This window comes from Protopterus annectens, chromosome 8.part0 (assembly GCF_019279795.1).
Source record: "Protopterus annectens isolate FY-2018-M chromosome 8.part0, PAN1.0, whole genome shotgun sequence".
Classification (NCBI taxonomy): Eukaryota; Metazoa; Chordata; order Ceratodontiformes; family Protopteridae; genus Protopterus; species Protopterus annectens.
Genome location: NC_056741.1, coordinates 1332131248 through 1332157446, shown reverse-complemented (window position 1 = coordinate 1332157446; position 26199 = coordinate 1332131248). Strand labels below are relative to the sequence as shown.

General features: G+C 44.4%; 1 protein-coding gene across 1 annotated transcript in view; it reads right to left on the bottom strand.

The window, feature by feature from the left end:
• Positions 1–26199, bottom strand: part of SMURF2 (SMAD specific E3 ubiquitin protein ligase 2) — a gene marked incomplete in the record, with an annotated part of 2869016 nt that overhangs the window by 2493590 nt on the left and 349227 nt on the right.

Here is a 26199-nt window from a genome sequence, read left to right as displayed (position 1 = left end):
CAAAGTCTTGGTCCGGCGTCGGTTGCTGTCGCTTCTTCCCTGACGTCAGTGCGCCAGGGGTATATAAAAGGCATCAGACGCCATTTTCTTCAGTTTTTCGTGCCCCAGATGTCAGGTGCCCCCAATAGGTAGGCAATACATATTGCTATATAAAAATATACATATAAAAATTAAACAATACCTTCAGTCACAAGCAAATACACCACAGAGGTTGTATATGATAGAAAGGTATAGATAAGTCTAGTTAGTTCAGAGGGGATGGAGGGAGGGTAACCTGGACTGCAGCAGGGTGAACACTCTAACATCAACATTTATGGTAGGTACAAAACTGTACTATGTTCATCGTGTTACCCTGCTGCAGTCATCACACTTGGGTTGAATCCCAAAGCTAAGGATGGGTGGTGGAGTTAAACAAGATTAGAAGAAGCTAGTAGGCCCTGCAAAACTGCAGTGGCAAAACCAGCTCTAGTTTTAGAATATAGAGGCAAGTGATAGTGTTTGGTGAAGGTGTGCACTGAACTCCAAGTTGCAGCTTCCAGAATATCCTTGGTTGGCACCCCCCTGAGAAAGGCTGCTGATGTAGCTGTAGCCCTGGTGGAGTGGGACCTAATGTTAGCAGGTACCGGTTTCCCATGATGCGTGTAGCAGAAACGTATGCAATGTCCTATCCATTTTGAAATGGTCTGTTTTGAGATAGCTTTTCCTTGTGATCCTGCAGCATAGGCTACAAAGAGCTGGTCAGATTTTCTGAAAGCCTTAGTTTTATCCAAGTAGTAACGTAATTGCCTGTGAATGTCCAAAGAGTGCAGGAGTCTTTCTCCTTTGTTCTGGGGATTTGGAAAAAAGGTGGGCAAATGAATGGTTTGGTTTAGGACCACACTGGATACCACCTTTAGCATAAAGGAAGGGTTAGTTCATAGAGAGACTCTGTCTTGATGAAAAATGAGGAAAGGCTCCACTGCCATTAGTGCCTGTAGCTCTGAGACTCTTCTAGCTGAAGTTATTGCTAGCAGCAGGGCAGTTTTCCATGAAAGAAATTTTAAATCAGCTGAAAAAGCTGGCGGAAGTGTAAGCTTTTCCAGAACAAAGTTGAGATCCCAAGTAGGTGTTGGTGCTCTTCTGGGCGGTCTTATGTTCTTACCCAGTCTGAGGTGCTGTCTTAGGAGTGGATGTGAAAATAAAGGAGGATCCGTGTTGTAATGGGCAGAAATTGCTGAGGCGTGGATCTTAATAGATGAAAATGAAAGTCGTTTGTGCAACATCTCAGTTAAATATTGTAGAATCTGAGGAATGTTTGGATCAAGGGGATTTGGCCTTTGTTTCAGGCGCAAAATCTTTTCCATTTGTCTGAATAGGTTTTCCTGGTGCTAGGCCTCCTAGCCTCCAGAATGACATCCATAACAGCTTTGGATAGAGGTGTTGGCTGGTTGTTTAGGTAATTTGCCATGCAGCCAGGTTTAAAGTCTTGAGCTGGCTGTGTAGAATCTGATTGTCTCGCTGGGTGAGCAGGTGAGGAATTTGTGGTAAAATCCATGGTGGGCCGTAGGCCATGTTCCTTAGAATTGGATACCAGTGCTGGTGTCGCCAGTCTGGTGCAATGAGTATCATTTGTGGCCTCTCTAATCTGACTTTCAGCAGAACCATTGCTAGAAGAGGCAGTGGAGGAAAGGCATACACTGTTAATGTTTTCCAACCATGAGAAGGTGTCCACTTTCCAAGCTTGTGGGTGGAATGTCCTTGTGCAAAATTTTTGAAGTTGGTAGTTTTGGGGGTTGACAAACAGATCTATGTCTGGGCGTCTCCATTTTTGAGTTATCATTGCAAATACTTGTGGATCTAGTTTCCACTCGTGGGGATCCATGATGTTTCTGCTTAGGTCGTCTGCCAATGCGTTTTTCTTTCCTGGCAGGAATTGTGCTTGTAGTTGAACTTGGTAAGACAGTGCAGTGTTCCACAAGGTCATTGCTTGCCTGCATAGGGGGTAGGAATGTGTGCCCCCTTGCTTGTTTATGTACCACATTACTGTGTATTGTCCGTCTTTATTATTAGTTGTCCTGGGTGCAAGAGGTCCTTGAAGGCTGTTAGGGCATTCTGTACTGCTAGCATTTCTTTTTGATTGATATGCAGGTGCCTTTGATCTGTAGTCCATTTGCCCTGAATGCACTGTCCTGCCAGGTGTACTCCCCAGGCATAGTCCGATGCATCTGTTATTAAAGTTCGCCTGGCTGTGGGGTAAGGTGAAAGGCTGGCCCTTGTTGAGGTGACATGCCTGTGCCCACCACAGAAACTCCTGTTGAAGGCAGGGAATGAGTGGTATCATTGTTTCTAAGCTGTGGCTGTGCTGAGTCCATACGCTTTTCAAGTACCATTGTAATTTCCTCATATGCAGTTTTGCAAATGGTATTAGTAGTATGCAAGATGCCATGAATCCCAAGGCCTGCAGAATTTTTCATGCAGGGAGTTGGGTCTTTGTTGCCATTATTTTGAAGTATTGAGTCAGCTGTTGTTGCTTGTCTGGCGTGAGATAAGCCATCTGGGCCGTTGTATTCAAGCTGGCACCCAGGAATATTATGTTTTGTGAGGGCACTAGTTTTGATTTCTTTTCGTTTACTGTGTACCCTAGGCAACTTAGGTGTTTGACAAATGCCAGATGCTTTAAAAGAATGTCCTTGCTTTCTGCTTGAACAAGGCAGTCGTCCAGGTATGGGTATATTTGAATTCCTCTTTGTCTGCAGTATGCAATTACTGGTGCCAGGCATTTTGTGAAGACCATGGGCGCAGTAGATAAGCCAAAGGGTAGTGCAGAGAATTGATAACGGGTTGAACCTGCAATGAAGTGGAGGTATCTTCTGTAATTTTGTCTGATAGGGACATGCAGGTATGCCTCCTTTAGATCCAACGTTACTAGCCAAGCCTTCTTGCCCAGCATGGGAAGAAGCTGCTGTAGTGTTAGCATCTTGAATTTTGGTACTTGCAGATAGGTGTTCAGAACTGAAAGATCCAGAATGGGTCTCCATGCTTTGTCCTTTCTGGGGACTAGAAAGAGTCTTGAGTAAAATCCTTGTCCTTGCTCCTGTGTAGGTACCTGTTGAATGGCTCTCATGTCCATGAGAGCTGTAATTTGTTTTTGTGCTTCTGCCCATTGATTCGGTGGCAGGTTTGGCATTCCTTTTATCCTTGGCAAGGTATGAAAGTGGAATCTGTATCCTTGTGAGACAATGTTTAGGACCCATTTGTCTTTTGTGACGATGTGCCAGTTGTCTGCAAAAAGTGCTAATTTTCCTCCCAAGGGAGCTGCCAAGAGAGATTTGCTTGGGAATTTGAGGGTTGAGTCATCGTGTTTGTCTTCTGCTAGCTTGGGGCCTGTCTTCTCCTCCCTACTGGGCAGCAGTACCCCATTGGCGAGGTTTGTAAGGGCCTTGAGACTGACCTCTGCCACTTGGGCGTCTGTATTTGCCCCTCTGTGATCTGTCAGAAGCTGGAAAGGACCAGTTTTTTGTTGGCCAATTTCTGCTGAAATGAGGGGGTTGTACCTGTAAAAAAATCCTTGACCGTCTGCATAGACTTTGCCTTATCCTCCATTTTCTTTAAAACCTCTTCTGCTTTGACACCAAACGAGACATTTTGCTGTAAAGTTGCATCCAATAATTTTGCTTTAACATGATTAGGTAGGGTTTTTGTTCTTTTAACCAAGCATGTCTACGTATGACAGACCCAGTAACAGCTGCTCTACATGAAGCTTCCAATGAATCAAACCCACATTGTAAAGTATGTTTGCCCACCTGTTCAGCTGCATGCAACAGATCCTGCATTTCCTTGAATTCAGACTGTTCAGAATGTGTGCTCATTTTTTGTTTTAATTGAGACATTAGGAATTGATGATATTTCAGCATGTGAAACTGACAATTTAATGCTCTCATAGCCAGAGTAGCTGAGGTGTATATCTTCTTTCCTCATCTATATAGGGCTCTGGAATCCCTTTCAGAGGGTACAGGATTTTTAGCCATAGAAACTTTAGCCCCTTTGGGACCCTGGGAAATTGTTTCTGGATCAGACATAGAGCTTTTATAAAGGAATTTGTGAGAGTCGGGTACTCTGTAGTATCTGTCTGGTTTGGCTGGAGCAGGCGATAGAGAGTCTGGATTTAGACTAGACTCTAAGTAAACATCATCCACAATGTCTAAAACTGGAGGGATAGCAAGTGGTCTGTGCTGGGGTAGTAAAAGCAACTCACGGAGCCTTTTCTTTGAATCAGAGTAGTCCTGTCCTCCCCAGTGGAAATGTTCCCTCACGGTGTGTAAAGTTTCCCCAAAGAAGTAGTCTTCAGGGGGAGATGCTGAGGGAATAGAGTCTTCATAAGGGGGAAAAGTGTAATCTTGTTCCTCAGAAGAATCTGAGGAAATTGAAACCTGGTCAGAGGAAGCATAATCCTCCTCTTGTCTTGGTCTTTTATCTGGAGGGGGATGGGAACCCCTGATTAGGGTAATCAAATCTTCAGCCATCTTAAGCATCTGTTTCCTAGGCATGGGGTCTTGAACTGTAGACTGATGTACAGTCTTTTTTGGTTTTAATGGAGTTTTAAGCTTAGCATAAGATTTAATGATGAGTGTAGTCGGTCTGAAGACACTTTGTGCAACCGAAGGTGTTTCTACTGCACCGGGATCTCCTTCTGCTCCGGTGTCAGAAGGGCCTAATGAAGATGGCTGCGATGGCCTAGTACACTCCGCTTGAGAATTCGCAGCTGTCTGGGGTTCCAATTCTGCGGTCGTCAGGGGCTGCGTAGGCACTTCACTGAAAACCAGAGAACCGGCGACAGGCCCAGCAGAGGCCTCAGAGTCTGGCTTGGTCCTAGGCTGCCTGTCCTTATCCTTGCGTTTTTTATGCATGACGGTCGTCGGTTGCTCCGACGGCATGATATAATTAAATTTCCTACCAAAGTAATGTCGTGCAAAGTCAAAACAGCGTTTGATAGTTCGTTTATTAAACCTAGCACAAAACCGACAACCTGTGATGTCGTGGTCTGGGCTTAGGCAAGGAATACAATAAGAATGGAAGTCCTTATGAGGTATTTGCTTCCCACAAGAAATGCAATTGTTAACTTTTTCTGACATCGAACTGAGGCAAGAAAAGGTTCCCCAACAGGGTACTTAGCTTTATTGAAGACTTCGGACTGAAATTCGATTCGAACATCTCAGGTGTCGGCCGGCCGGCACTTGCGAACTGCTTCCGCTTCGGGCACCGCGTGGCAAGAAAAATTGAAGAAAATGGCGTCGGATGCCTCTTATATTCCTCTGGCACACTGCCGTCAGGAAGAAGCGACAGCAACCGACGCCGGACCAAGACTTTGGAATTCTGGCCGACTGCGGCACCGCCTGACGGCAGGATAACCCAAGTGTGATTACTGCAGCAGGGTAACACGATGAACATCTGGTTAAAGTTAAGTAACTGAAGAAGAATTGCCGTTGAGAAGTCCCTAAACACAGACCTATTTACAGGACAAGTTACCAGTATTCTTCCCAAATTTCAGTAACAAATCAGAATACAGATTACACCAATTAGATGTTCTAAAGGACAAGGCCACTGAAATACGATCCAATTTAAAAACACATACTGATACATATGGAGCTGTGCAAGAAGTAGCCATACTTGTGAAGACTAAATCCAGGGTACTGGAGCCCCTAGTAGGATGGTTAATTATTTGAGAAAGACAGTTAGCATTTATAATCGCAAAGAAGAGCTGGGCATGCTGACCACTGGGAATGGAGGTCAGCCAGTTTATTGATGGATAGCTGAAGTCCCCCAGTCATCTGCTCAACCTTCTAAAGCAAGAAATCTGGACAAAGCCATAAGTAAAAGTGGGACAAAGGCCCAAAAATAGGGACACTTTTTAAATATTGCTCTTACAAACTTAAAAAGTTGATAGAATTACAGGTTTTACATAAGCATGATTTTTCTGAAGGATATGAATTCCAAACTCAAATGACTGTTATTTTTTAACTTCATTCTTTAAAGATTTGCCACTAACTTGCAGAAAAGAGTTTTATGAAAAATGGACCAAAAATATGAGGCAGAAATCTGGACATTCTGCAAAAATCTGTACAGTTGAGAGGTATGCCACCAGTAGAAAGGTCTTGGGTTTAATGTCAATTTCAGCTAATGTGTTAAGGCAGCCATCCTGCTCAGAAGGGGACACAGGTGGTGTCTATAGCTAGCTAGCTAGCTATGAAGTGGTAATTATTCTTGTTTAGAGTGATTTGGGCTTCTAAGGAGTTCACATGTAGTGCCCCAAAGGATCTGTCATGAGGTGATATTCTTGACAGATACTGATACTCCCTCACTACTGTCAGTAGTCTGAAGACATCATGGGCATTATACCCAGGAGCACAGAGTGCTTTCAGTGATCTGAAACCATGTTTTTGTAACTATATCTATATGAATGTGTTCAAGTTGCAGCAAGGCCTCAAGTTCGGGCATTTTTGTTAAGATTTTTGGCACTGAGTAAGCCACATTAATGTGTTACACATCAGAATGTACTAAGTTTGAATGTCTATCAGATGGAGTCTGCCTAGCACTATGGGGCTAACAAAGGCTTTAGCCAGAATGTGAAACTCTTGTTAAGAGAGCAAGGCCATCCTTGACAAAGCAGGAAAGCTTGTCAGCCATTTCATTCCAAGCTGACACGCGCTGGATCCCACTAGAATGACACCAACTATGTAGCCAATTACTAAAGCCATTTATCTTGACTTTGAATATTGGCATCATTCTGGGTGATAGCAAAATACCACTCAAGACCAGTGTCATTCCTGCTTCAAACACAACCATAGCAAGTTCAATCATATCCTTCTGCATGTCCCTCTGGGTAGAGTGTCTAAGGTCATCCACCCCCACATTGACCACTATCAGGTCATACTTAGATTTGTCAGCATGGTGAGATCTAAGAGCCTTGTTATATCATGGATCCTGGCTCCAGAAAGACAGCTGTTACCAAATTCTTATCCAGCCTAGTGGGCATGCTGTCCTTACCATACAATAGAGTCACCTATTACTAAAACATGTACTTTGGATTGATGCAGTCTAAGTGCACCATAAGGGCTTGAAGTCTGCATCCCTGTACATACAAATATGATTTTTGCCTCCGCTCCTTTACTAATTTTCTTTAATAAATTCCAGGTTCCCCTTGCTTATTTTCTGTGCTTCTATTTGCAGTCATCACTGTTGTTAAATCTCCTTTCCCTATTCCTGTGCTAGGTTATTTTTCAAAAAATTTTAAACTACTTTGTGAATATAATATTCTTCATTATTGTTACTACTTTAAGTGCCTGCATGCAAAATTCTTTTCTCTCTCTATTCTGTAACCCCTCCCCCGTTTCAACATCATTTCTTTTCACTTTGATTTGTAGTCTTCTGCTACTGCTATGTATGAGCCTAAAACTGTTTAGCTCTAAAGTACCCCTTCAAATCTGGTAATCCTAAAGCACCTTTGACCTTTGTTATGAGAGGAGAAACAATTTACCCACTTAATTCTTGCCCACTTTCCCTCCAAAACAAATTCCTTCAGTTCTTTATTATGGCCCATAGCCTCTCCTCTAGATGATCAAAATATGACGGACGTCTACACAATATTAAATGAACTAGAAACTTTTACACTGCTTCTACCTTATTTCCATTACCAGAGTTGAGCAGTTATGTCTTAATTTTTGTATTATCTTTTGTTTAGTCTGTTCTAACATATCCTTAGCTGCCATAATGGGATCCTTTTTAATCCAACCACCTGAAAAAAATCTTATGTCCCCATAAACATGGATCTTGCTGAACCAATTCAGGGGTGAGAAAAAAGAAGTTATGTACTTACCATAATGTTCCATGTTTGTAGTCCATCTCGCCTAAATTCTTGCTGGATGGGTTCGGAGCCGATACTAAAGCTCAAGAGCTTTTGCTTTTCGAGGCTAACCCCTATCCCATAGTGCATCACGGCAATTCCCCAGATCTTGTTTGGAAGAAAGTAACTACATACATAATAGTACCTAAACTATCAATAACTATGCACATACAAACAGAATACTTTGTATTACTATCCATGCCATGTGAACGGACGACAAGGTCAGACAGCATAATGGATAGTCCACCAGTTCCTCCAGGATACAGGAAGGGGGAAGGAGGGTGAGACGCAAGAATGTAGGCGAGATGGACTACAAACATGGAACGTTACGGAAAGTACATAACTTCTTTATGTTATGTAGTCCTATCTCGTTGTAATTCTTGCTGGATGGGACAGCGCCCCTAGCACCTTTATCCCGGGTGGCTCAGGCACACTCTTCAGCACAGTGGACCCAAAGGATGACCTGTCCAGGGAGGCCAAATCCAATTTACAATAAGTGACAAAGGTATGAGGTCTTGCCCAAGTAGCTGCTGCACAAATGGTATCAATTGGGAGTTTTGATCTAAAGGCATATGAAGTTGATACTGCCCTGGTTAAATGGCCTTTTACTTTAGCAGGTAGTTGTTTCCCAGCATTTTGTAAGCAAAAGAGATGCAGTCTGAAAGCCATTTAGACAAAGTGACCTTAGAGATGGGCAAGCCTTTGTTTTTGTCCGAGAAGGAAACAAACAATTGGTCCGATTTTCGAAAATCTTTAGTCCTGTGCAGGTAAAATCGGAGAATTCTGTGGACATCTAATTGGTGTAATCTGTACTCTGATTTTTTACTGAAATTTGGGACGAATACTGGTAATTCAATAGTTGTGTTTAGATTATGTTCTGAACATACCTTAGGAAGAAAGGAGGGATTAGTTCTGAGGGAGACACTATCCTTGTGGAAAATAATATAAGGGGGTCGAATAGTGAAGGCTTGCAATTCTGAAACTCTCCTAGCAGATGTTATAGCAACTAAGAACAGTGTCTTCCAAGACAACAATTTCAAGTCAGATGAAAAAGACGGTTCAAAGGGTGGAGAAGTCAAAGAGGTGAGAACTAAGTTCAAGTCCCAGGACTCCGGTGGTTGCCTGATTGGAGGTCTGAGGAGGAGGACTCCTTTCAAAAAGTTTTTTCATAAAGAGTGGGACATGACTGGATTTTCCATGCAGCCAAAATGATAACTGGAGATGGCAGCTAGCTGAACTCTAATAGTAGCAGCTGCAGCTCCTTCTTGGAAAGATGATGCAAGGAAAGACATGATAGACTCTACTGGAGCCGAGTAGGGATCTATGCCTTGGTTAGCTGCCCAAATGGAGAACCTTTTCTATTTACTGTAATATAATTTCCTGGTGGAAGGTTTGTGTGAAGAAATCAGGATGTGTTTAACTGTAGGAGAAAAGGAACTACACCTTGGCTATTCTTGGAACTGGAGCAGCCATGCTGTCAATTTCAAGGTTTGGATGGTAGGATGGAACTGTCCTGATTGATGAATCAGAAGGTCTGGAGATGGTTCTAGAATCCATGGTTCCTCCAAGAGATAGGGCCATAGGAAGGGGAACCAGACTTGGTGAGGCCAGTAAGGAGCAATGAGGATCAGGGTATTCTTCAACAGTTTTGCTTTCTGAATCACTTGTGGTATGAGTGGAAAGGGTGGAAATGCATAAAGGAGTCTCGGAGGCCAATTGTGGACCAGGGCATCCCTGGGTGACATCCCCGGATGGGGAATGAGGGCAAGTAGTTGCTGCATTTGTGTTCACGTACGTGGCGAATAGGTCACAGCAAGGCTGGCCCCATTTTCGGAAAATCTCTTCCGCAACTTCTGTATTCAGGGACCACTCGTGAGGGATCAGAATTGCTCAACTCAGTTTGTCTCGACTTCCCCAGAATGTGGGTTGCTACCAGAAAGTGTTGAGTGTCCATCATCCATTTCCATACTCTTAGTGCCTCTCGACAAAGTGGGTAAGATTTGGTTCCCCCTTACTTGTTTATGTACCACACTACAGACATGTTGTCTGATTGAATCGCAACTGTGAAGTGCTTGCAATGTGTACAGCACTGCTCTCCTCTACAGGACATTTATGTGCAAGTGGTTCTCGTGCTCCTGCCAGATACCTTGGACCGTCATTCACAGATAATGCCCCCCACACACCCATCTGGGAAGCGTCAGTGGTCAAAAAGTACAGTTTTGTACCTACCATAAATGTAGATGTCCGACAGATATGCAACTGCAGTCATAACATATGGGTTGTCCTGCCTCAGGCAGCCCTCGGTCAGCCGAACTGCAAAGTCTGTGTCCGGCGTCGGCTGGTGTCGCCTCCTCTCCGACGTCACAACGGCTGGAGTATAAAGGCATCGGCCGACGCCATCTTCTTCAGTGTTTCTTGCCCCAGATGCCTTCCTAGGAAGGCTAAATTTGGTAAAAGGATAAAAATAATCCCAAACATGCACAACAGTAATAAACAGATACACCATAGGATATACCCCCAGCTAATGGGAAAAGGGGTAGGGACCCAAAGAGAAGGATACAGAGGGGTAGGAGGGTGGGAAAATCCAACTGCAGTTGCATATCTATCGGACATCTACATTTATGGTAGGTACAAAACTGTACTATGTCCTAAAAGAATGCAACTGCAGTCATAACATATGGGTTGAATACCATAGCCAAGCTGGGGGTGGAAGGAACTATAAGGATGGTGTAGCTAAAATCCCCTGCAGAACTGCCGAAGCAAAGCCTGCTCGGGATCTGGAGTATAAAGGCAAGTTGTAGTGCCTGGTAAATGTATGCACGGAGCTCCATGTAGCAGCCTCTAAAATGTCCTTTGTTGCCACTCCTCTTAGGAAAGCTGTGGAAGTGGCTATAGCTCTGGTGGAATGTGGCCTAATATTGGCTGGCACACCCTTTCCATGGAATGAATAGCAGAATCTGATGCAATGTCCAATCCACTTAGAAATTGTTTGTTTGGAGATTGTTTTCCCTTGCACTCCAGCAGCATAGGCCACAAACAGCTGGTCAGACTTTCTGGTTGCCTTAGTTCTGTCCAAGTAGTAGCGTAGTTGTCTGTGTATGTCCAAAGTATGCAGAAGCTTTTCCCCTTTATTTTGAGGATTGGGGAAGAAAGTAGGCAGGTGAATAGCTTGATTTAGAGACACCCTGGAAATAACTTTTGGCATGAAAGTAAGATTGGTTCTTAGAGAGACTGTCTTGATGACAAATGAGGAAGGGAGGCACTGCCATGAGTGCCTGTATCTCCGAAACTCTTCTTGCAGATGTGACTGCCAATAAGAAGGCCGTCTTCCATGAAAGAAATTGCATTTCTGAAGTTGCTGCTGGCTCAAATGGAGGAAGAGTTAATTTTTCCAACACATAATTGAGGTCCCATGCAGGTACTGGCTGTTTTCTGGGAGGTTTGATATTCTTTATTCCTCTTAGAAACTGTCTTAGCAGAGGATGAGAAAACACCGGAGGGTCACAGTTGTATTTTGCTGACATTGCTGAGGCATGAATCTTTATTGAAGAGTATGAAAGTCCAGTATGTAGTAGTTCCGCCAAGTATTCTAAAATCTGAGGTATACTCGGTAATGCTGTGTCCTGACCCCTGTTGGCATTCCAGATGCTGAATCTCTTCCACTTGGCTGAATAGGTTTTTCTGGTGGAAGGTCGGCGTGCTTCCAGCAAAATTTCTTGAACTGATTTTGAAAGAGAATTAGGTGGAGAAGTCATGCTAGTCTCCAGGCTGTCAGATGTAATGTTTTCAGGTCTTGATGTACAGTCCTGTAATTGTGTTGTGTTAGGAGCAGGGGCCATAGGGTCAGAGGCCATGGTTTGGTCCGAGTTATGGTCAGTAGCAATGGGTACCAGTGTTGCCTTGGCCAGTCTGGAGCTATCAAGATGCCTGTTGGTTGCTCTGCTTTGATCTTCAGTATCACCTTGGTCAGCAGAGGTAGCGGAGGGAATGCATAAATTTTTAGAGAATTCCAGCTGAAGGAGAGAGCATCCGTTTTCCAGGCCAGAGGATGGGGAGTCCTTGTGCAGAATTTTTCCAGCTGATGATTTAAGTGGGAAGCAAAAAGATCTACATCCGGTCTTCCCCATGTCTGTCAGTTGAGAGAAAATGTGAGGGTGTAGCATCCATTCGTGTGGATCCATGAAATTTCTGCTCAGGCTGTCCGCCAGTACATTGTCCTTGCCTGGTACAAACTGGGATTGTAAATGTATCTTCAGGCTCAGGGATTTTTCCCAGAGTAGCATTGTTAGTCTGCAGAGGGGATAAGAATGAGTGCCTCCCTGCTTGTTTATGTACCACATCACAGTGGTGTTGTCTGTCCTTATTAGCAAATGTCCTTGCTGTAGTGTTTTTTTCGAAAGTCTCGATTGCTCGTATCACTGCCAACATCTCCTTTTGGTTTATGTGCAGATGTCTTTCCTTTGGCGTCCATTGCCCTTGAATGCATCTGCCTTCCATGGTCGCCCCCCATCCATGGTCTGAGGCGTCTGTTGTAATCATTTGGCCCGCTTGAAGTCTGGTGAAAGACATGCCCTTGTTTAGCTGGCTGGCTTGAGCCCACCATAAAAATTATTTTTGCAGACATGGAATAAGTGGGATTATGTCCTCTAGGCTTTGGCTGTGTTGAGACCATAAGTTTTTTAAATACCATTGCAGCTTTCTCATGTGAAGTCTTGCCAAAGGTATCAGAAGGATGCAAGATTCCATGAACCCCAGGGCTTGCAGGATTTTCCTTGCAGTCAGCTGGGATAGTTTTGCTAGGCCTGTGAAGTATTCTGGTAAATGCAGTTGTTTTTCCTCTGTGAGGTAGGCCATTTGGTTTTCTGTGTCCAGCTTGGTTCCTAAGAAGACAATCTGTTGGGATGGCAGTAGTTTTGACTTCTGTGTGTTGACTGTGTATCCCAAGGCCTGCAGAAGATGCATGACATAGTCCAAATTTTCTTTTAAGGTTTGTTTGTTGTCTACTTGTATGAGGCAGTCGTCCAAGTAGGGGTATATTTGAATCCCCTGTAATCTGCAGTGTGCCACTACTGATGCCAGGCATTTCATGAACACTCTGGGTGCAGTAGATAAGCCAAACGGCAATGCTGAGAATTGATAATGCTCTGTCCCTGCAAGAAATCTGAGGTATCTTCTGCAGCTTTGTCTGATTGGGACATGCAGGTATGCCTCCTTGAGGTCCAGAGTGACCAGCCAAGACCCCTTGCCCAACATGGGAAGGAGTTGCTGCAGCATCAGCATTTTGAACTTTGGCACTATGAGAAAAGTGTTTAGAGATGACAAGTCCAGTATGGGTCTCCATTTGTTTTCTTTTCTTGGAACAAGGAACAGTCTTGAATAAAATCCCTGGCCTTGCTCCTGAGGAGGAACCCTTTCTATTGCTCTTATACTTAACAGCTTGGAAACTTGAGTGCGCCTCTGCCCTTTGATGATGTGGCAGGTCTGGCATGCCTTGTCTTATAGGTAATGTGTGGAAGTGGAATCTGTAACCCTTGTCTACCAAATCCAGAATCCAGTTGTCCTTGGTTAAAATATGCCAGTTTTTTGAGAATAAGGATAATTTTCCGCCCAAAGGTGCCTCTCTTTGAACCTTTGTAGGCGGAAAGAAAGTCAAGTCATTGTGATTGTCCTTGTGGTGCAGCTGAACTGTCTGCGCCACTTCTTTGATGTGTAGGTTGCCAGTGACGGCCCCTGTAAGATCCTTGATATTGCCCTCTACCTCGGGCATGCCTGCTTTTTCCTCTTTGAAACTTGCCAGAGCCGGGGAAGGACCAATTCTTTGAGGGCCAGTTTCTACTGAACCTGGGTAGCTGAACCTGAAGGAAATCCTTGACTGTCTGTACTGACCTTGCTTTTTCCTCTATGGATTTCAATACATCTTGTGCATTTGCACCAAAAAGCTTCTGTTTTTCCAAAGGTGCATCCAATAACTTCACTTTAACATGGTCATGCAAAGACTGATCCTTTAGCCAAGCATGTCTACGTATCACAGCCCCAGTCATAGCTGCCCTACGTGAAGCTTCCAGTGCATCATAACCACACTGAAGAAAATGGTTATTAACCTGCTGAGTGTTATGTATGTGATCCTGTAATGCCTTTTTATCAATAGGCTCAGGAGAGGCTAACTTTTTCTGTAAATCATCCAGGAGAAAATCTTGGTACTGGAACATGTAAAAAAGGCAGTTAAGTGACCTCATGGCTAGGGTAGAAGAGGTATATACTTTTTTTGCCCCATCTCTCCAGGGACCTAGCTTCTCTGTCCGCTGGTAGTGGGTTTTTGGCAGAAGATGTGGCCACTCCCTTGGGGCCCTGTGAAATAGTTTCTAGATCCACTGAGTGGGCCTTAAAAAGGTGCTTGTGAGTGTCATGGACCCTGTAATATCTGTCCGGCTTGACAGGAGCAGGAGGAAGAGAATCAGGGTTAGCAGTGGAGTCAGTGAAAACATCATCCAAAACATCCATAACAGGTGGAATAGCCAAAGGTCTGTGCTGGGGAAGCTTGAGGAAGGTACGAAGCCTTTTCCTTGAGTCAGAGAATTCCTGACCCTGCCACTGAAAATGTTCCCTCATGGAATGTAGAACTTCACCAAAAGAGAAATCCTCAGGAGCGGAGGCAGAGGGAATTGATTCCTCAGCATCAGAGTCCTCGTAGGCCTGGAAGGATTCTTCTAGGGTATCAGAATGCTCAGAATCCCCAGAGGCTTCATCCGAAGACAGGTCGTCAGCCTGCTCAGTTCTAGGCCTTTTCTCTGCAGGTAGCTGAGAACCCCTGTCCAGATGACGCCGAGACCCCCTGATAAGGGAAAAAAGATCAGCAGCCAGAGACATGATCTGCTTATCAGAAGAAGGGGTCTGGGCAGTAGGTTTAGGATGGGCCTTGGCCTGGCTGGCGGCCTTAGCACGTGCAAAGGCCTTAATGGACATAGAAACAGGAGGCCTAGCAGCCCCACGTGCAGGCGTATCCTTGTCCACAGAGATGGTGTCGGGTAAATCCAGAACTTCGGTTTCCGGAGGAAAGTCAACAACCGGCACCGGAGAAATATCCGAGACCGAAGGTCGTGTTAATGCTGTGTCGTCAGCCTGGAGCGGTTGATCCACCACTTCCGAAGGGACCGGAGCACTAGCAGAGGGTTTGGGAGTAGCATCGGTAGAGGACGCGGGCCGAGGATGTCGGTCCCGGTCCTTGCGTTTTTTAGCAGATTGGGTTGTCGGTTGATCCGACGGCATGATATCATAAAGATTCACCGAAAAAGTCCTCGGCGAATTCTGCCCGGCGCCTGAGAGTGCGCTTATTAAAGCAAGCACAGGCAGCACAGGCCGAGACGTCGTGGTCTGGGTCCAGGCAAGGAAGGCAGAGAGAATGGAAGTCCTTATGATGTATTTGTTTACCACAAGACAAACGATTATTAACTTTCTCAATTTGTTCTGACAAAGGCAAGAATAAATGTTCCCCAACGGGGTACTTAGCTTTTAGATGACTTCGGTAATGAAAACACAGGAGCTGACCGACCGGCACTTGCGAACTGCTTCTGCTTCGGGCACCGCGCGGCAAGAAAGACTGGAGAAGATGGCGTCGGCCGATGCCTTTATACTCCAGCCGTTGTGACGTCGGAGAGGAGGCGACACCAGCCGACGCCGGACCCAGACTTTGGAATTCGGCTGACCGAGGGCTGCCTGAGGCAGGACAACCCATATGTTATGACTGCAGTTGCATTCTTGAAGGACATCTGCATTTTGTTGAGGGGGAGTAAGTGGACTACCTAGATAAAGCAGATCCATATATAACCACAATGTTAGACCCTTCTTGCAGGAGTTTGTGATGAGTATTTGGTGAGACAAGGGGAGATCCTGCATTGACCACTGGGAAAATAGTAGCCACTGAAGTACTCTCATGTGCATTCGGGCTAGGGGAGCTAAGAGAATGGTGGAAGCCATAGTCCCTAGAACCTGAAGGACTATCCTGGCCTGTACGTCTTTTTTCAGCAAGAATCTGACTTGGCTGTGCAACGATTCTATCCTTTCGGGTGTCAGTTTTGCTGTCATGGTGGTTGAGTCTATGTCTGAGCCTAAGATGACAATGGGCTGCAATGGAGATAAAGTGGATTTTTTTTAGATTTATTGTAATCCCTAATCTGCGCACAAGGATAGAGTCTCGTCCCTAGTTTGGATTAGTTGGTGCTTGGTGGTAGCAGTGAGGAGCCAGTCATCCAGTTAAGGAAACACCTGGAATCCTTGATGTCTCAGGTGAGTCGTTACCACTGCCATGCATTTGGTGAACACTCTGGGGGCTTGAGGCCAAAGGGCAATGTTCGAAATTGAAAATGACTGGCTCCCAGCTGGAAGCGTAGATGTCTTCTGGAGAACTTGTCCATTTTGATATGGTAGTACGTGTCCTGAAGATCTATGGAGCACATCCAACTGTCTTTCCAGATAAAGGGAAAAAGTGACTGCAGAGTGATCATACGGAACTTCGATTTCTTTACAGACTTGTTGAGTTTGCTGAGATCTAGAATTAATCTCCAGTCCTCGGTCTTTTTTTGGAACTAAAAAGAATCGTGAGTAAGTTCCAGATCCTATTTGTTCTGTGGGGACTTCTTGGATGACCCTTTTTTGAAGCAATGAGATGACTTCTGATGTTCCACGGTCTAATTGAATGGGTGGCACATCTGGTAAAGACCGATTTACTGGGGGATTGGAAACAAAGAGAATAAGGTAACCTCTGAAAATTATATTTTATCCCCAATGATCTTGGGAAATTTGTAGCCAGGCGCTTTGGTACAGTGAGAGACGACCCCCGACTGCCTCCACAGACGAACAGTCGGGCACAACCCCTCAGGGGCGATGGAAGGGACGATTAGAGAAAGCATCTCTATCTTCCTGATGTTGCGGAGCCCCTCTGCCACAAGCACAGCATCTTCCATTATATCCTCCCCCTCTGCCTCTAGGGAAGGGTTGACCTTGTGCCTGAGGGAAACCTTTTTGGGATTTATGGAACCACATTTTCCCTACTGTTTGACCCTTGGGATAGGGTCTAGAAGGAATGGAGAAACGAACTCAGACAGCAGATAAGGTTTTCCCTTCCTGCTCGCACCTGGTCAAAGTCTCTTTTACCTGAGGTCCAAAAAGAGTTGAACCATCAAAGGAGACATTGGTAAAGGAAGACTTAAAGGATTCTGTAAAGTTGCATAGACACATCCAGGAATGTCTCCCAAGAGAAATTCCTGCTGCTGCTGCCCTGCTCGCTCCATCAGCTGCATAGGAAATCAGCTTCATGGAGGAGTTAGCGATAGATGTAAGGGTGGAGAGCTGCGCAGATACCTTGTCCGTGGATCCCGAAGCTAATAAACCCTGAAGGGCATCCCTCAACACCTTCAGGAGATTCCTTTGAAATCTAGTAAAATGGGACAGGTAATTCAGTGATCGTAAGGTAAATGCCGCTGAAGAAAAGGTATGCTTTCCACACTTATCCATCGTCCTAGATTCTTTATTAGGAGGATGGATATTTGAAGATGTCTCTGACAGCTCCTTTTTCGTGGCCGCTGCTACCACCATAGCATCCACAGGAACTTCCCTAGAAAGAAAATATTTGTCTTCTGGAGCGGTCATAAATTTGTTTGGCCTCCTCTGGACAGGCTCCACTGTGTCCAGGGAGGTCCAAGCTTTCCGGGATATGATCCCCAAAAGCTGGTCATATGGCAGTGTCACCCAGGAGGTAGAAGGTCGGGAACCAAAGGCCTCAAGGTACACCGATTCATCTTCAGTAGGGTTAGAGGTCTTCCAATCACCCCTCTAAGGATTTCAAGGATGTCTGCAAAACAGACATCCTGGGACGGGGATCTTGGGGACCCTTCTGACTTATCCAAATCGGTGTCTGACGTGACAGACAGGTGAGTCAATGGGCTTCCTCTTACAAAGTCTCTTCCAAGGGACCTCTCCAGTGGGATAATCTGGGGAGGTCTCGGAAGAGGGGACACCTCCAATGGGGCTCCTTGAGTCTCTGGTTCCCTACACTGAGGGGCAGGCAGGGGAGAAGAGGTTGCTACTGGCTGCTGGAGGGACACTGGGTCCAAAGGCAGGGCTTTGGCACTGAACAAAGCTTTCTCTATTGCTTCGAAGGCTTTACCACCCCGCTCCAAAGAAGACCACCTCTCCGAGGAAATGGAAAGTCAGCTCCGAGCAGGAGGAATGGGTTCCGAAGTAAATGTGGGAACCAAGCTCAGTCGAGCCAACGCACCGAGAGGAAGGATCGGATCCGAAGAAAATCCGAGGTGACTATTTCTCTCTGAGTCAACCCGAGCACGGCTCCCAAACCCCTCGGCTCCAGACTGAGCCGATGAGGATAGAGTTATCGGTTCCAAGGAAGCAGGAAGAATTCTCAAAACCGAGGGATCCAGCACAGAAGGACCCACAGTGTTAGACTCCGAGAGCGAAGCAGTCGGAGGAGGAGCAGTAGCCAGAAGATGGGACGGCTCTGAAGCTTTTCGGTCTGGAAGAGCTAACATTTTAGCCAGAGCCGGGTCACAGAGCAGCCTCTTCACCACCCACTCGATATCCTCATCAGAAAGAGTCCTGGAGGAAAGGGTGGAGACGGAAGGAGATCTCCGCCTTTCCAAAATAGGAGATCTCAAGGTTGGTGAAATGGGATCCAAAACCAGCGAGTGTCTCGATATAGAAGGTTGTCTCGGCACCAAAGAAACACACGGCACCGAGACAGAAACGGAATCGGAGCCAGAACTCCCTGGCTCCGTCACTTTAGACTTCTTTGATGGTTCCGAAGCTGGAACCGATGGAGATTTTCTTTTCAGAGTTTTGGGAACTGTCTGACCAAGTTCCAGCTGTTCCTGAAAGGAACTAGTCATAAGACCCCTGTCTATCAGTTTTCTTTTTCTTTCATTAAGAACCCTAGTACTAAAGGCATGACAGAAAGTACAGGGTTCTTGTAAATGAGCCTCTCCAAGACAGTACACACAGCTGGTGTGACTGTCAGTTAAAGACATTTTTTGAGAACACTTGTCACATTTCTTAAAACCAGAAGGGTGGTGCTCTTTGTGATCTCTGTCTTTATCTTTGGACATTTTCCTGGTAATAAAGATAACAATACAATCCAACAACAAGGTAAAGTACCACTAACAAAAGAAGAAAAATTATATATATTTTTTTATGTATAGGAAAGAAGTACTCGCACTCAAAGGAAGGCCCTCTGATTTAAACAGGCAACAATGACCCTCTAACTAAAATGGCCGTACAATCCTCAAGAAAGGGGGACAGGGGAGCAAACACTCTCAACAATCACACAGGAAATATAGAATAATAGTAGAAATTAGACAAAAAATATCAAATATTATTGAAAAATATACAAATTAGCCAACGAGCCAGTAAGGGGACAACCTCGAAGCTTTTGCGGCAAACGAGATCTGGAGAATTGCCTTGATGCACCATGGGATAGGGGTTAGCCTCGAGCCAGTAAAAGCTGTCGAACTTTAGTATTGGCAGAGTCAGAGCAGAGAATCAGCCCCGAACACATCCAGCAAGAATTACTGCAAGATAGGACTACATAACATTGAAAGTTATGAACTTAACCATAATGACAAATTCGTGTTTGTCTGGTTTTCATCTTGTACAATCTTTGGGTTATCTGTTCGAGACTGACCTTGGCACCTCTCAGAAGCTGTGGATCCAGGACTCTGACTCCTCCCTACCCATAATTCCTCATCTTCCTCCAAAATACTTCATATTGAGTTTACCTACTCATCAATATAATTTTTTTTCACTATTCTGATGAACAGGAACAGTTGTCCATCTGGACAAAGAACTGAAGCAAAAGGAGGTACAGACATCTGAGGCTATAGAATGAGAAAGACCTGTGGTGTGGTCCATCCATTCAAAGAGGACTACCAGATGGCAAATTTGGAAGGGATGTTGAACTAGATGAAAACAAGACAACACAGATCTATCAATTATGGTAAGTACATAACTTTCTTATCCAATGTTGTCTTTTTTGTCTGATTCTACCAGTGGGACAGATTCATAAGCTACCAAAGACCTAGTCACTGCAGAGCAAATTTTGTCAATAGGAACTCTGCACGCAAAAGCAGTAGCAGTAGCTACAGACCTTGTCAAATGAGCTTTTGGTTTCTTAAGTAAAATGTCTCACAACTTTTTACTATACAAACAGAAAGCCAACTAGATAGTATGACTTTAGAAACACTTAGGCCCTGTTTTGCTTTAAAGAAAGCAACAAACAACCGATCAGATATTCTACTGTCTTTAGTCCTGTGCAGATAAAATCTGAGTTGACTGTGAACATCTAGTACATGTAAAGTATGCAGTCAAAATCTGAGCTGCCTATGAACATCTAGTACATGTAAAGTATGCAGTCCTTTATTAGAACATTTTTGAAAGAATACTTGTAGATTGATGTTCTTTGTAAGGTTCACTTCAGATACCACCTTCGAGATGAAAGTGGGATTTGTTCTCAAAGACACACTGTCCTTGTGGAAGCCTCAATAAGGGAGTTTACAAGAAAGTCCTTGAAATTCAAAAGTAACTGTCACCAGAAAAATGTTTTTCCAAGAAAGGACTTTCAAATCAGTTGCCACAGCTAGTTCATTAAGGATGGACAGCATCATAGTTATGTCCCATGGAGGAACTGGATCACTCACAAAATGCCTCAATAAAAAGGCTCTTTTTAGAAAAGCCTTTGCAATCTTCAGTGAAGCTATGAGAGTTTGTGTCTGAAATGAAAATTGGAAATGGCCGCTAATTGAATCTTGATTGTTGAAAAACTGGAACCTTTTCGGAAAAGACCTGAAAAGTCCAGGAAAGAGGGAAGATGCAGTGAAAAGGGATCTAATCCTTCAGAATCCGACAAAATTAAAAAACCTTTTCGACTTGCACAGGTAAACTTTCCTGGTATTAGTTTCTGTGAAGCTGATGAAATACGAACCACTGAAATGGATAGCCCAGCATCTCTGCCTAGCATTAGAACTGGAGGAACCATGCAGTTAACGTCAAGGTCTGGGAGAGGTTGCCCAGATGGGTGAGTCAGGAAATCTGGATGGCAATCCAATGTCCAGGAAGGATGCACTAGATGAGACCAGAGGAAGGGAACCACACTTGCCAAGACTAAAAATGGAGCAATGAGGATTGCATTAGCCTTGCACCTTCTGGCTTTCTGAATGAATATTATCATCAGGAGTACGAAGGAAAGAATAAAGCAAACTCAGAGGCCAACTGTGGATTACAGTTTCCCTTGGTGACTGATCCTGTGTAGGGATTAGGGCGAAGTAACTGCTGCACTTGCTTACATACAAAGCAAGAAGACTGCAGCAAAGTTGGTCCCAGTGACTAAAGATTTGCTTTACCACTTGTTGACTTAGGGACCACTCGAGGAAGAACAGACCTGCTCAACTTGCCTGCTAGAACATTGGAAGTCCCTGTATATGTGTTAATATGAAAAGCGATAGAAAGACATCACCCATTGCTGCACTCTCGTAGTCTTCTGGCATAGTGGGTATGAGCAGGTTCCCCCTTGCTTGCTAAAGTACCAGACTACTGCCATGTTGTCAATCTGGATGGAAAACACACCTTCGGGAAGAAAGTCCAGAAAAGCCCGCAAAGCTAGGAGGATCACTCTCACCTCAAAGACACTGGTGTGATGACTGACCTCTGTGTGTGACCAAGAACCTTGGACAGTCTTCTTTGAAATGCCTTCCCACCCCAGGAGAGAAGCATCCATGGTTATTTTAGCCATTGGAGGAGATGGGAAGAACTGTCAACCTTCCAGAATCACAGAGGTCGACAGACACCTGATGTGAGATCTGAAAATTGGCTTTAGACAAATTTGAGCATAAAGAGGATGTGATAGTTGAGAGCACTGTACTGACAGGATCCACTAACTAACTCTCACGTGGTATCTTTCTAGAGGAACTAACGTAATCGACAAAGCCACCTGCCCTACCAGTTGGAGGAGGAGTCTTTCGGGAGGCAAGGGATGTTTGAGAACCTGAACAGCCACAAGCAGTGATGAAGTACTGGTCTCTAGGAGTTTGGCTATTTGACTGACTGTATCCAGGTAGCATCCAATGAACTCTATATGTTGTTTAAGTGTCAACTGACTCAAGAGCAAACCCAGGAGCAGTAAATGGTCAAAACAATAAAAAACTAAGAACCATAAACAAAAAGAATGCTGACCAAATGTCTTCTAGAGAAACGGAGTGCTTTAATTTCACTTTTATTAGAGACTTCTTCAGAATATAAATACAAAGTGTTGTACAAACCTTTAAACACCAATATAAACCATGTGATCTAAGTCAAGTGACTAAACACTTCAAGGTGCATACCAAATAAAATATATAAAACAAATAAAAAGAGGTATCAAACAAAAAAGTGTCCTTATAGTTTTGGCAGTCCTCATTTTTATATCACAATTGATAGAAATGTCTTGATTTAAACCTGGAGATACGCCAGAATTTAATCTCAATTGCCACAACAGCTCCTTGTATTCAATCATATTTTCCCAGTTTCCACCTCATACTGGATAAGGAACTTGCTGCAATATGAAAATATAAACTTTTTGAAACTGGTGCTTTGATGTGTACGTTTACTAAGGGCATTAGTTGAATCTTTTGTCATTTATACTATAATTATGCTCTCAAATCCTACTTTTTACTGTTGCAGTACTCATTACACATGGGATCTCCTGCTGAAGATAGTACACCATCCTGCCGGTATACCAGGGACTTTCCATCCCCTCAGTGTTTTACATCAGATGTATGCTCCTCAGGCAATTGTAGGGCATAAACAGATGTGTATACACACACACACACACACACACACACACACACACACACACACCTCAGAACCGAAGTGCCCCAGGAGAACTACAGCAACCTTAGGAAAAATAACAGCAAGTAAATCCAGGAAGAATGTAGACGGAGAGAGAGAGAGAAAAGAGGGAAAGAAAGGAAAATATCCCTCACAGCGAGTAGAGTGCTCCAGCAGAAAGAAGACAAAAAAGGAGGTGCAGAAGGGATGGACTGAATATTGCAACAGTGAAAAGTTAACTGTTACATCTACTGTTATGCTAAGATCTTACACTACTGTACTATGTCCTTCCTCACTACTGCAGTATTCACTTTATATGGGAGATTACCAAAGCTACTGTAAAGGATGGGAGGAGGAAGGCACAGAGGAACCCTCCACAAACACATGAAGGATAGCCCTGGCAAACCCTGTCCTGGCTCTGGAAATGTCATCCAACTTAGTGTTCAATAGAAGTGTAGACAGGACCAAGTAGCAGCTTCTGGAATGGATCCAATATCCAGACCCTTGAAGAAAGCTCCAGAAGAGGCTACTGCTCTCGTAACATGAGCTCAAGCTGAAAGCTGCTTACCAATATAGCCTTTGTCTTATCCAAATAATATCTGAGCTGTCTATGTACATCCTTCTCACTAGGAGTGTGTGGAGAAGGAAAGGAAGTAATGAAGCTGGATAGACGGACTGAGTGACAAATCACTAAACATCTTTGGTATAAGAAAGGGATTAGTACACAGAAACACCCAGTCACTCTGAGAAATCAGAAAGGGAGGACCTGCCATCAGAGCCTAAAGTTCAGAAACTCTCTTGGCTGAGGTAGGAGCCACCAACAAAACAGTCTTCCAGGTGCAATGTTGCAAACAGAAAGAAATAGTGGCCTTGGAGGGAGCCTGAATTATTTTCTCAATGACAAATGTGAGGTCACAAGAGGAAGGAATAGGGCTTCTTGGGAGCCTGTTATGAAGGATGCCTTTAAGGAATTGTTTGACCTCAAACGAGAAGCCCACGGCAGGTTCAGGGGCAGACAAGCAGAGACTGCTGACAGGTGAGCTTTAACAGAAGAATATGTTATGCCAGCCAGTATTCAACGATTCACATCAATAATAATGATTCAAGCCCCCCCCCCACACACACACACACACACACACACACACACACACACACACACACACACACACACACACACACACACACACTGTAAAGGGATCCAAGTCATGCTTTTGACACCAAACAGAGAAAATCTCTTCAATTTACTCTAATAGGACTTTCTGGTAGTGGTTTTCCTGACCTCATGCAGAACCCTAAGCATGTCCTCAGAAAAGTGGTGCCAAAAGGGAATCAAAACTCTTATCACCCAGTGTCAACTGAAGTGTGAACAACTGAGGGTGACTGAGAGGATCCCTTGCCTTGTGTGAGGAGATGCATCCAGTGAGGTAATTTGTGATGATTGCCCCTGGCCAGGTGAAAGAGAATGGGGAACCAATGCTGCATGGGCCAAAAGGGAGTCACCAGCAAGATTCTGGGAGAGTCCTTCATGATCTTATGCAGGGCCCTGGGGAGTAGAGAAAGAGGAGGGATAGGTATATACAGGAACATTCCCTCCAAGAAAATGACATGCAGCCCACCTTCCAAGTCAGAGGACTTGGGGATCTGGAAAAGAATTAAGGAAGTTGTCTATTCACAGGGGAGGCAAAAAGATTCACTTGAGGAATACCCACTGAAGTACAACGTGCAAAAACACCTTCCTGTGAAGCACCCATTCATGAGGTTGCGTCTTGGACCTGCACACAAAGTCTAGCACAAGGTTGTGCTCTGAAGTGATGTAGTCTGATGGCAAAGAGCAGGATCCCAGGCCAGAACAGCCAGTCTGCAGGGAAGATAATACTTTGTGCTCCCCTGTTTGTTGATGTACCACATGACTGTAGTATGGTCTGTAAAAACTTTTACAGGGCCTGGAGCCCAAAGGAAATGGAGGCCTGTAGAGCAAGAATGAGTGCTCTCATCTCTCTGACTTAGTCTGACAGCTGATGGAGGGACAAAAGACCCTGAGAACCCTCAGATTGTTGAAGGAGGCTACCCATCCCTGATATGAAGCATCTGTGAAAAGCTCCTGAGTAGGAGTCTCAAAAGGAAGGCCTGTGTTGAGGGAGGTCTGCTGAATCCACCAATGAACTTGAGTTTAAGACAGGGCAATAGTGGAACTGGAAATTCCAGAAAGAGGTAGTGTTAGAAAAAAAAGAGTCTTGAGGTACCACTGAAGTTTTCTCATAGGAAAATGGGCAAAATTGATGATGGGAATGGTAGATGCCACAAACCCTAAGGTTTTGACAAATTATCTGTCAGGAATAGCCAAAATGGAGAGCAGAGAGTGGAAGTAGGATGTTAAAGACAGCACTGTAGGAGATGAAAAACAGGCCAACATTGGAACAGTCTGAATTCTGCAGCCCAGAAAAAAATATGGTCTTGGAAAGGAGTCAGAACTGTTTTCTTGAGACTGATGGCAAACTCCAGACTGCACAGAAGGAGCATGGTGAAAGTATAGGTCCTGAAGCAGTTGGGGTTAGGAGGGCACCTACAGGGGCAGGTCATCCATATATGGGAATATTTGGACTCCGCAAAGTGTGCAGAAGGTTTCCACATGCACTAGACATTTGGTGAATAAACTTGGGGATGTAGAAAGGCAAAAGGGCAAAGCAGAGAGCTGAAAATAAGAGGAAGAAACAAAAACCTACTGAAGAAAAGATGGATGGGAATATGAAGGCTGGCGTCCTTCAGGTCTAGAGAGAGACGAGAAATGCCTGAGAAGCAGGACAAGGAAGAGAGTGTGGAGGGAACCTTTAGAAAGGTGTTGAGATAAGAATGGTCTAGGATAGGTCTCCATGACCCTTCTTTTCTGGGAACTAGGAATATCAAATAGAACCCTCTTCCTTGTTTGGATACTGGAACAAATTAAACAGTCCCTTGATCCAACGGATAGTACAGTGGTGTAAAATATCTTGCCATAACAGTAGATGTCATTTTCACTGTTGCAGTAGTCTTCATAGAAGGATGTCCCACCCAGGGCAGACAGACACTCTTGCAGGTATGAAAAAGCATAAAAAAGATCTTGTATGCGTCATACATCACATTTATGCTCCCCAAAAAGAACATAAGGCATACAAGGGACTTACGGATGCAAATACCTAGAACTGAATTGCCCCAGAAGAGAACAGTCAGCACTGGACAAAGACGTCCATGCACATCCATAAGGAAAAAATGTAGAACAAACAGGAGGGCGTTGGAGACAGGGTGTGAATACTACAACAGTGAAGAGAAGGACATCTACTGTTATGGTAAAATTTTGCACAACTGTTCTCCTATGTCCTTCTATATCACTGTTGAAGTACTTTTCATAGAAGGGAGAGTAAAAAAGCTCAAGAACCAGAATAGGAGATGGAAGGCTGAGAAGAGCCATCAGCAAACTC